This window comes from Mobula hypostoma, chromosome 6 (genome assembly GCF_963921235.1).
Source record: "Mobula hypostoma chromosome 6, sMobHyp1.1, whole genome shotgun sequence".
NCBI classification, from domain to species: domain Eukaryota; kingdom Metazoa; phylum Chordata; class Chondrichthyes; order Myliobatiformes; family Myliobatidae; genus Mobula; species Mobula hypostoma.
The window spans coordinates 160,672,161-160,684,717 of record NC_086102.1 but is presented as its reverse complement, the minus strand read 5'-3'; the positions used below and the strand labels follow the sequence as shown (position 1 = coordinate 160,684,717).

General features: G+C 45.0%; 1 protein-coding gene across 7 annotated transcripts in view; it reads right to left on the bottom strand.

Moving 5' to 3' along the window:
- Positions 1 to 12,557, bottom strand: part of znf385b (zinc finger protein 385B) — a 392,471-nt gene that overhangs the window by 190,448 nt on the left and 189,466 nt on the right. The window contains exon 1 of one of the 7 annotated variants that reach the window (XM_063052071.1): positions 2,733 to 2,753. The exons of the other annotated variants lie outside the window; for them this stretch is intronic. The gene's annotated coding sequence lies outside the window, so the exon portion shown is untranslated. Of the gene's footprint in view, positions 1 to 2,732; positions 2,754 to 12,557 lie in introns of those variants that run through there. 7 annotated transcript variants of the gene reach the window in all.

The following is a 12,557-nucleotide window of genomic DNA, read 5'->3' as shown; positions in this document are numbered from 1 at the left end:
AGCCAGCCTGAACCAATTGCTCCTAGCCTTCAGTTACCTTGTCAAATTAAATATCTGTTCTCCCTTGTTTTGTGGACCCTTGTGGCTTGTTATTTTGCAGTTTATCATTAAAGTCATCACTCACTGCTAAGTTGTCCCTGCTGCTCTGCATTTGGGTCAGACCTCCTCCACATCTCCTGACAGGATGAGTGAACCACCAATTGACCCAGCAGAGTTTGCCTGCCTAAAGGAAGTCGACATGAGCACACAATCTAGACGTACCATGGCCCATCTGCTCATGACCCTCAATCAACTCTCCACCTCGATACAGCAACCCCGCACCAGTCAACCTTCTCTCTCAGAGCCCCAGATTCCAGTGCCCTAACTCTTTGATGGATCCCCAATCCAATGCTGCAACTTCCTGTCCCAGTAGACCCTGCACTTCAAACGCCAAACATCCCTATAGGTTACGGGACTGCACCAAGACTGCCATTGTCATTTCTCTCCTGAATGGGTGTGCTCTGACCTAGGCCATGGCAAACTGGGATATTAAAACCAATTTGAGGAATTAATTGCTGAAATGGGCTGGCTTTTCGACCGCCTGTGAAGTAGAAGAGGAGCCGTGGATCGATACTTCCCCTGCATCAAGGTTCATACCTTGTGCTGGATTACACCGTGGAATTCAGACCCCTCGTGCTGCAGCGTGGCTAGAATGCAAAAGCGCCACTGGCCCGTTACCATCACGGCCTCTCGGAGCGCTTGAAAGACGAGCATTCTCCCCGGGAGATGCCCACCGACCTCGAAAGCCTCATCACTGTGGCCCTCCAAATTGACAAGTGTCTTATGGAATGACCCTCCAGGTCATCAGCCAGAACCCCAGTTACGTTCCCAGAACCAATCCAGGCTGCAGGGCCTTCATCTCCAAAGACCCCCAAGACTATGGCTGTCACATCCAATCGGTCCTTCAGCTCCTCCTGGAAAACTAACTGTACTGCAAGTTAGAAAAATGCCGGTTTCACACCCCTGTCATTTGCTTCCTGGGTTGAGTCCTTTCACCCCAAAGCATAGCCACTGACCCAGAGAAAGTGTGTGCTGTTGTTGAATGGCACTGACCATAGTCCCTCAAACAGCTACAGTACTCCTTGGGTGTCTGCAGCTTCTACGACCTGTTCATCAGAAACTGCAGCCAAATCACTGCTCCTCTCACATCCCTCACTATGTCACCTACCTCACGGATAACCCGCTCTGCTGCCATGGACTACACTTTGGAGGAGTTCAAGAGCCCTGTCACCACTGCTCCCAATCTCTGCCATCCGAACCCCTCTGGACTTTTTGCGGTAGAGGTTGACACATCTGACGTAGGCGCCGAGGCCATCCTCACCCAGCAAGGGCTGAATGGGAAGATGCACCCTTGGGTTATCTTCTTACACAAGTTCAACTCTACCCAGCGCCATTGTGGAGTAGGAGACAGGGAACTACTTAGCATCAAATGAGCTCTGGAGGAATGGAGACATTGGCCGATGGGAACACTGAGACCTTCATTATGTGGACTGACTACCAGAAACTTGTAGCATTCAACAGACATGCCAACGCAACCCATGTAAAGCTTGTTGGGCCTTCTTCTTTGAGCAATTCAACTTTACCATCTCCTCCCGCTCTGGCCCCAAGAACACTAAGGCAGGCTCCCTGTCACTACAGTTGAACCCAGTGGAAATGGAGATCGACCCTCAGTCCGTCATTCCAGTCTCCCAGAACCTCCCACTAATCGTCTGAGACACTGAGAACCAGATCTATCAGGCCGTACAGCACAGGCCTGCCCCAGCTGACACACTTAACAACCGCGGATACGTTCTGGCAGCCGTGCACTCTGAGGCACTCCAGTGGGACCACTCCTCACCTCTTTTTGGCCATCGAGGCGCATAAGAGACTCTGGATTTTCTCCTGATCACAGATGTATGTCATTTCGTCGCTGCCTGCCTGCAATGAGCACAGTCCAATTCCTCCGACCAGCAGCCCCTGCTGATCCCTCAACGGCCATGGTCCCACAGCGCCATGGATTTCATCATGGGCTTGCCACCTTCCGGTGGGGCTACAACGATCATGGCAACGGTGGACCTGTTTGCCAAGATGGCCAAGTTTACTGTTCTTCCCAAACTTTGTCAGCAGCTGAAATGGCGGACCTGGTTCTCTAATATGACCTTCCCTCAGGACACTGAGTTAGACCAGGGCTCACAATTCATCTCCTGCTTCTGGTGAGCCTTCTGTTCCCTCCTCCGCACCTCAATGATTTTGTCCTCTACTATCATCTGCAGAGCAATGGACAGTCAGAAAGAGCCAACCACTGAAGAAGTTTCCGCTTCGCTGTCTCTAACGCAGAAGAAATAACTGTTCTAGGCCAAACTGTGCAATAATCTACACACCTCCCCTGCCACAGGTATGTCACCCTTTGAAGTACTTCATAACTGCCAACCCCTGTTGATCCCCAAGGAGGTTTCTGGCTCACCACAGTTGGAATGCTTGGAAGAGGGTACAGAGAGCTATCCTAGCTGTCAACTGCACCTACTGTTGCCAGGCTAATCGCTGTCAATGCCTGCCCAGAGTACTCCGACCTGGGGACAGTGTCTGGCTGTCCACCCGCGATCTGCCTCTACACACTGACTCCTGCAAGCTCTTAGTCCCTTTAAAGTCATTCATCGTGTCAATCCAGTTACTTACCATCTCCAGCTGCCATCGTGACCCGGGATCACACCTACCTTCCACCTGTGCTGCTTCAAGCCTGTTGTCCATGGCTCACTCAACCTGCCTGAGCCTGCAGCTCCGGAACCAAGAATGGTGAAAGGTTGTCCTGTGTTCTCTGTTTGCTAGTTGATGGACTTAGATAGTCGTGGACAAGGTGTGCAGTATCTGGTCGACCAGGAAGGGTACAGCCCGTAGGAGAGACCTTGGGTGCCGTCTAGGTATATCTTGTATCCATGGGTCTTCGAGGAGCTCCACTGGATCCTGCCAGATAGCCCTGGGCTGATCGAGGTTGGCCGTGCAGGCTTCTCCTAATTTCCACCCACTAACAGGAGTCACCTGCCACTCGTTTCCAACGCGTTACCTGCAGCCTATTTAAACCCAGCTCTCATCCACATTCCTTGTTCACTTATACAAACCAGTTGCTCCTAGCCTTCAGTTACCTTGTCGATTTAAGTATCTGCTCCCCCTTGTTTTGTGGCTCTTCATGGCTTGTTATTTTGCAGTTTATTATTAAAGTTATTGCTCACCGCTAAATTGTCTCTGCTGCTCCGTGTTTAGATCAAGCCTCCTCTGCATTTCCTGACACGTTTGTGCACGTCTTACAGATTTGTATTATGAATGCACTTCAGTTTGTTCTCGTCAAAGTTGCCTTCACCATTAATCATCATTGCTTTATAACAAATAATTTTAAGTTGATTACTTTATTTCTATTTACATGCTGAGCTCCAGAAATGTAGCTTTTTTGGGAAGCTATAATGGAATTACTACAACCTATCTGAAGTTCCTTTTGACTCACTTAGCAATTCTTTATATAAAGATCTGCTGTGAATAATGAGTTATGATCTAAATGATGTTAATGGTGTTGATGGTAATGTGAAAGTAGAACTTTCTTTCAGAGCTGATTTCAGCAAATGCAGGTCTTCTGTTTCAATTTTATGGTTTCCATGGAGACCAAAGAATAGTTAGCTCTCTGGAAACAGCATAGCATGAAAGATAAATTAGCCTGATGCAAGAACCCTGACTATTATAATTCACTGCCTTTAGAACTCAACACTGAGTTAACAATTTTAGATAATCATCTATTCCAGTAATTTATCTCAGATTTTCAGCTGTTTTTCTCCTTCTTCACTCATCTAGTATTTCAGATTTAATTCACTTCTTCCTATGTAAATCACTTCTTTATTTTGTTGTTATTCACTAGCTTTTACCGCCTGTTTTCAGATGCTACCATCACCATGTGTGTCATTCAGTCCCTCCTTGTCCCAAATTTAAATTGTTCTTTTGTTCTCTCCATATATCTCCACTTCAAATCTTTCCCATTACTGATAAAAGGCCAGAAGAAATATTTATACTATTCTGTTTCTCTCTTCACAGATGCTACCTGTAATAAATGTAATACTACATTTTTAGCATTTTCTTTGTGACTTTCATGGGTACCCTTTTCTGAAAGCACAGACTGGGTTTGAGTGCAATTCCACAGTGTAATGAATATCTCAGCTAGTGTCCAAGCGGACATACTTCATCGATGAGCCAGTAAGCAATGCTCAGCAATTGATACAGAAATGATAGAATGCACGAGAAAATCATACACTCATGATCATATAAAATGTATTCCTCAGTAGTGGGAATATGAACTTCACTCTGTCACCTGCTGCCTTCTCACTTGAGTCAGCCCCAATCCCACTCCAGCAACTCACTCATAAAATTGAAATCATTTGACAATGATTTATCTAGTTGAAGCCTTAGCATTACATGACACAAATGTAGCTTTGATGTTGTGGTGTTCACCGAGCTTGGCAATTAGCTGACAGAAGTTTCATCACCAGTCGAGATTACATCCTTGGTGCACAGTTAGTGGTATCGCCCTGTGGGGGTGCCTGCGTTTATATATCTCCCTGGTCGCTTGCCTCAGTCCTGATTGGCTACCCCTTCAGTCGAGCTTTGAATCGTATTGGCTAGCATTTCTTTGGCTCCTAAGGGGTTTGTAGATGACGTTTATTTCTAAAAATTCTCATGCCTTCTTTAAAGTGGGACACTGTGGAGGTTCTGGTGCAGGCATGAGAATTTTTAGAATCATGGCTCTCTTCTGATAACTTGATAAACAAACATATCGAAATAAACCCATCTACAAACTCCTAACAGCAAAAGAAGCAATTGAAGGGGTAGCCAATCAGGATCGAGGCAAGCAAACGGGAGCCTATATAAACTGAAGCACTCCCAGAGTGAAACACCAGCAAGTACGCACTGAGGATGTCACCACGACTGCTGATGAAACCGCTGCGAGCTAATTGCCAAGCTCAGCAAACAGCACAACATCAAATGCCTCTGCCCGCATGACCAATATCCACCACCATCCTAAACAAATAGAGCCACTGAACCAAGAAGCTCCATCTATGTTTATCTCAGCAGGCCTCTTATAATACTTTCTTTCCGCTAAAAGTCTGTATTTCACTGAGTTTAGTCCCGTGGGTTATTTTGGCCAAGACCACCAAGTTAAATCTGAGAGCGGGGCAGTTTAGCTCCAACTTCACAAGCATTTGCAAAACACTGGGTGCTTGCTTTAGTATTTTTAAGTACCTGCCTTTGTAAAATGGGTAAAGTCATTAATCTAGAAAATATTAGCAGACAATATAAAATAAATGGAGGCTACTAGATTATTCTGGGTTACATTCCATGCTTCTGAACTACAGAAGTTACATATTGCATGATTTAAACGTCAAAGAAATATACGGGAATATAATGTTGATATTCTCTGTTGGAAAAATATATAGAAATTTTGGTAACACTTTCAAAGCTGAAGTAGGGTTGGAAGATTACCTACTTGGGTTTTCTCATCATTTCATTGCTGTTTAATAAAATGACATGTCAGAGCAAATTACTGCTGTGCTGTGTGGTAGAAATAGCTTTTTGCTGAAATAGATCACAAAGATGTTTAGTAAAATTCATCAACTTCCCTGAACAAAAACCAAACCTACTTACAGCAATCTTGACATGGCTCGCTTGCTTTAAACATTTTCTGTTGATACATGACTGAGCTACATTTATTGTAATACCAGAGACAAATATACAGTGGCCAACTAAATTAAACTGAGTAACAAACGTGAAATGCTGGAGGAATTCAGCAGGTCAGGCAACACCGACGGAGAGGGATAAAGAATTGACATTTTGGGCTGAAACCCTTCATGGGGACTGGAAAGGAAGCAGGAAGAAGCCAGAATAAGGAGGTTGGGGGGGGGGTAAGAGGGGAAGGAGTAAAAGCTGGAAGATGATTGGAGAAGCTAGGTGAGGGGGAATGTGGCTAGGTGGGTGGGGGAGAGAAGATGAATTGAGAAGCTGGGAGGTGATAGGTGGAAAAGGTAAAAGGACGTAGAAGAGGAATCTGATAGGAGAGTGGATCATGGGTGAAAGGGATGGAGGAAGGGCACCAGAGAGGAGGTGACAGGCAGGTGAAGAGGAGAGAAGTGTAAGTGGGGAGATGGAATGGAAAATGGGGGCGGGGGGAAGAAATGACTGGAAATTGGACAACTCAATGTTCATGCTGTAATGTTGGAAGCTGCCTAATGGAATATGGGGTGTTGCTCTTCCAAACTGAGAGTGCCCTCATCGAAGCAGCAGAGGGGGCCATGTGGGAATGGGAATAGGAGTTGGAATTAAAGTTATTAGCCATCGGGAAATCTGCCCTGTCACGGATGGAGCGAAGGTGCTCAACCAAAGTGGTCAGTCTACCTCGGGTCTCACTAATTAGAGGAGGCCACACAGGACACAGATGATCTCGGCAGACTTGAAAGTGAAGTGGTGCCTCACCTAAAAGGACTGTTTGGGGCCCTAAATGGTGCTGAGGGAGGAAGTGAATGGGCAAGTTTTGCATTTGTTCTACTTGCAGGGTAAGTGCCAGGAGGGAGATCAGTAGGGAGGGACAAATGGACAAGGGAGTCATGGAGAGAGCGATCCTTGCAGAAAATGGAGAGCTGGAGGGAGGTAAAGATGTGTTTGGTGGTAGAGTCCTGTTGAAGATGGCAGAAGTTGCAGAGAGTGCTGTGTTGGATGCGGAGGCTCATGGGGTGGTAGGTGAGGACACGAGGACCTCCATCACTGTTATCCCCTCACCTGGTCTCACCTATCACCTTCCAGCTTGCACTTTTCCCCTCTCTCAACCTGCTTATTCTGGCATCTTCCCTTCCTTTTCAGTCCTGATGAAGAGTCTCAGCCTGAAATATCAATTCTTTATTCCTCCCCATAGATACTTCCTGAGCTGCTGAGTTCCTCCAGCATTCTGTGTGTGTTACTCTGGATTTCCAGCACCTGCAGAATCTCCTGTGCTTATAAATTAAACTGATAACTTTACAAAGGTTCAACGGTTCATTTATAGACTGAAAAAAAGTCTATTGTCCAAGTCAATACCCAAAACACAGAAAATCTGGTAACATGTTCCGGGCCCAGTGATAGGTCCTTCCTTCTCTATAGCAGAGCAATCCCACCAGCAATCAAAAGGCAGTCTCCCCTCTCTGTAGCAGAGCAATCCCACCAGCAATCAAAAGGCAGTCTCCCCTCTCTGTAGCAGAGTGATCCCTCAAGTAAACTAAAGGCAGCATTCCTCCTCTATAGCACAGCAAGCCCACCAGCCATCAAAAGGCAGGCAGCCAGTGCTCACTTGCATTCGCCTCAATGCTTCGATCTCTCTCGTCGCTTTTACCAGCAAACAATGGAAGATTTAATCGGCGAAATGGAGACAAAAATCGGCTCACGCCCTGTCCCACAGACTCCTTGCCAGGAGGTTCACGGATGCTGCCTCTGCTGCCCAGAATCCCCTCGGAGGCTGCAGAGCGCTGAAACAACCAAACGATCTCTGAACCGCAAATCACAGGCTCCAACAGTTCCAGAACCACACTCAAGATGAAAAACAAATGTTAAGGACATAAAAGAAGTGAAATATATGGTCTCATGATTTATCTAGAAGATATTGACTAAAGGAGTGCCATATGCAGGCGCCATTTTGACCAGAATTTTAAAAGTATGCTGACAATTGACAACAGTAACTGTCTTTAAAGAATACAATAAAAAGTAAAAGCTTTGAAATATAAATGAGCATTTTCCGATGTGCATTTGCTTTTCTGCCTTATTTTAGGATGAAAGGGTGGTTGTCACAATCATTCAGTATCTTCCTCCAAGCCATTAATATAAATGGTAAAATGTCAAGTCCCAGCTCTGATCACCTCAGAAATGTGTTACCATTCTACATCTGCTACAGCAGTGGTCACCAACCACCGGGCCGCAAAACATGTGCTACCGGGCTGCAAGGAAACGATATGATTTGGCGATATGAAACGATATGAGTCAGCTGCGACTTTCCTCATTCCCTGTCACGCCCACTGTTGAACTTTAACTCACACGAGGTTATTACGCACGCAAGGTCATCAGTGAACCAAGACGTGCAAAGGAATGGGTCCATGATCCTTTTGTGAATGTCCCTGGTAAATCACCCATGTCAGCGTGGGAAAAAGATCAACTCCTCAAGTTTGCAAATGACGGTGGGCTGAAAAGTATCTTTGAAATAATATCTCTGCCGGCATTCTGGATCAAAGTCACAGCTGAATATCCTGAGAAAGCCACGAAAGCACTGAAAAGGTTGCTTCCATTTCCAACATCATACCGCTGTGAAGCAGAGTTTTCTGCAATGAATGCAATGAAAACTAAATTGCGGAATAGACTGGACATAATGAACCCCCTTTGAGTATCGCTGTCTCCCATCACCCTTCGATGGGACCGTCTTGTTGCAGGGAAACAAGCCCAGGGCTCCCACTGATTTCAGCGATATTGGTGTGTTGCAATGATTTTATATGTTCGTACAAGGAAAATATGCGCTGTGTGTTTAATATCCAAACATTACTTAAAATGTTATAATGCTATTGATTTATAAGTGACTTATAATTCCGAGGTCCCCAACCTCTGGGCCGTGAAGAATGCAGCAGTAGCCAGAACGCACCCAGCACATCTTTAAGAAAAAAGTCAAAATAAAAGTAATCAGGTACCCAGGTGCCGAGGAATATCCTGCATCACAGGAGTGAGAGAAAGCCAAGGTTGCAGTATGCAAAGCTCTTCTCAGAAATGTGTAACCTTATTACATTTCATACACATCACTAGCTCTTTATAATACACCTTCAAAATACAATTTGCCTTTCAACATTTCCATTTTTTAACTAATCACAGCTTGAGTCATTGCAAACCAACAATGTGCTTAATGTGTGATCACTATTGACCTGAAAATGCTCCAAATGTTTGTCTCTTAGTGAATTTCACCATCTACAGATGAATATTCTCAATGCAAGAATCAATATTACATTATATGACCCAATACTGATTAGCTTAATTGGCAGATTACCATCAGTAGCTGCCACCGCAACAGTAGTAGTATTGCTTTAATTAATACATCATTTCTGTTATGGGTTGACTCAAGTTAATTGGATCAATGTGTCTGCCAGATACAGTTTCAGCTTGCCACATTTCAACATCCTCTGCCATTTATAGCAGAGTTCATAAATTATACCTTTTAGCAAAGCCTCTCTACTAATGAACACCCACAACCTTTCATTTGCACAGGCAGCTCTGGTGATGTCTGGAATATCCATATACTTCTGTACGGTCATTTTAGTTATGTTAATTTCTTCAAAGATTATTTCCATGTGATGATCCTCATATAATTCACAGAAGAAGAGTGAGCGAAACATACTCAGAGGGTCTGATATTTTAAATAGGCGTGTAGAAGAGATATAAGAGTGTAAGATAAGTACAAACTATTCTTACTTATCAAATGCCCTCACAAATTACTTCCAATCAAAGTCTTCATTATTAATCTCTGGCCACATTGCTTTCCAATCACAGAGCCTTTCTCAATTTGGTATAATCTTCCAATACTTCAAAGCTCCTGCCATTTCTCTTACAGTGAAAATCCTCCTAAAGTACAACTGGCACATGAAGTGCCAGATGATGCACAATGTCACAATGGTAATGAATATGTATTTGCATGTCAATCACAACAATAATTCAGAGAATAATGAACAACAGTCTTGGGACTGATGACATTTTTATAGCACAACAGAAATTTCAGTAGCTAAACACATATTCTTTCAGTACTTACTAGTAAGTATGTATTGTGAAATGCCTACCTGTGTGGTAAAGGTGCGGCTGAATGCCAAGGTATAACTACCATTTAGTGCTAGGAGACAGACTTGCATGAGCAGTTTCTGAATGTTTGAAGTTCTGGAGAAAGGGCTAAATATGTGGATATGTGAATGACTACTTGGCAAGAAGTTTGAAACAAATAAAAACAAACTTCTTTCTTCATTTCCCTTTTGCATCTTACTGTTTTTCTCTCTTTGGGGTGCTGCAGGAATAGAAAGGGGGTGGCTTAATGCTGTACCTGGCCACATCTGTTCCAGCTCATGCAGAATCTATAGAATATGTATGTAATGCATTTGAAAGAAAATGCAACCAGTTTATCTTTTCTGATGGTTTACTATATTCCAGCGCTAACTATCCCCGGCACCAGTGCAAGAGTCATGGTCTATAACTGGAACTTTACACAAACTCACAAACAGCAGAATCAACAAGATCACCAGGGTGACCTGGACCAGATGCAAATTGAAATTATAAGAACTGTAGATGCTAGAAATATAAAATAAAAACAAAAATTAGCATCTGAGGTCTAGGACTCTTTATCATACCTGATCTCAAACAATAGACAATAGATGCAGGAGTAGGCCATTCGGCCCTTTGAGCTGGCACCGCCATTCGCTGTGATCATGGCTGATCATCCACAATCAGTATCCAGTTCCTGCCTTATCCCCATAACCCTTGATTCCGCTATCTTTAAGAGCTCTATCCATCTCTTTCTTGAAAGCATCCAGAGACTTGGCCTCCACAGCCTTCTGGAGCAGAGCATTCCATACATCCACCACTCTCTGGGTGAAAAAGTTTTTCCTCAACTCCGTTCTAAATGGCCTACCCTGACAAGCCGAAGGTCATCGAGCTGCGGTTCCAGTCAAACCTGAAACGTTCAATGCTATTTCTCCTTCCATAGATGCTGCCCGACCTGTTGAGCAGTTTCTGATTTTTTTTAAAACTTCAGATTGCCAAATCCGTGTTTATTTATTATTTTGATTCACATTTATTTTGTCTCGATTACTCTGGTGATCTTTCCCATTTTGCTTGTTTAGGGTTCCAGTTACAGACCATATAATCTCACAGTTGATAATGGGGATAATTAGCAGCAATTCGAAGAGAGAGTGAGCTTCACACAGGTCAGGGAGCAGCGCGCAGATGCAGTAGTTTGTCATCGTGCAAGGATGCTGAGAAAGCTCCAAAATAAAAGAGAGACATTGTCTAGTAGAGCAGTTGTCAGAGTAGTAGGGCTTTGGCTCATGGGGGCTTTGGCGAGGATGGGCCTAGGTGAGGTAGGTTACTTTTCTCCCCCTCTAACAAGAATAGTGGGCATGACTGAGAGGCCAGTTTTCTGTTCTGGGTGTCAGATGTGGGATGTCTGTGAGACTTCCAGCCTCCCTGATGGCCACATCTGTGCCAGGTGCAACGAGCTGCAGCTCCTTAGAGACTGAGTTAGGGAACTGGAACCACAGCTCGATGACCTTCGGCTTGTTAGGGAGAGTGAGAAGGTGATAGACAGGTGCGACAGACAGGTAGTCACCCCAGGGCCACAGGGGACAGACAAGTGGGTGACTGTCAGGAGAGGGAAGGGAGGGCGTCAGATAGTGGACAACACCCCTGTGGCCATACTCCTTTAAACAATAAGTACTCCATTTTGAGTGCTGTTGGGAGGGGGCAATAGTGGCCGCGCCTCTGGCACTGAGTCTGGCCCTGTGGCTCAGAAGGGTAGGGAACGGAAGGGGATGGCAGCGGAAATAGGGGACTCTATAGTTTGGGGAACAGAAAGGCAATTCTCCAGGAACGAAAAAGAAACAAGGATGGTAGTTTGTCTCTCAGGTGCCAGGGTTCATGATGTTTCTAAGCGCGTCCACAATATCCTGAAATTGGATGGTGAGCAGCCAGAGGTCATGGTACATATTGGAACCAATGGCACAGGAAGAAAAAGGGAGGAGGTCCTGAAAGCAAAATACAGGGAGTTAGGAAGGAAGCTAAGAGGCAGGACCTCAAAGGTAGTAATCTCAGGATTACTGCCTGTGCCACGTGACAGTGAGTATAGGAATAGAGTGAGGGGGAGAATAAATGTGTGGCTGAAGGATTGGAGCAGAGGGCAGGGATTCAGATTTTTGGATTATTGAGACCTCTTCTGGGGCAGGTGTAACCTGTACAAAAAGGACGGGTTGCACTTGAATCTGAGGAGGACCAATATCCTGACAGGGAGGTTTGCTAATGCTGTTAGGGAGGGTTTAAACTGGATTTTCAGGGGGTGGGAACCGAAGTGAAGAAGTAGAGGATGGGGAAGGTGTAGCACAAGTAGAAGCAGTTTGTGAGGAAGAATAGGGAGACGTGAGAGCAAACAGGCACTCAGCCTGATGGTCTGAGATGTGTCTATTTCAATGCAAGGAGTGTCATAAACAAGGCGGATGAACTTAGAGCATGGATCAATACGTGGAACTATGACGTGGCCATTACAGAGACTTGGACGTCTCAGCAGCAGGAATGGCTGCTGAGTGTACCAGGCCTTCAGACGTTTCAAAAAGAACAGCAAGGAAGGCAAAGGAGGTGGAGGCACGGCATTGCTAATTAGGGATAGTATCACAGCTGCGGAAAAGGAGGAAGTCATGGCGGGTTGGTCTACTGAGTCAGTGTGGGCGGAGGTTAGAAACAGGAAAGGGGCAATAGCT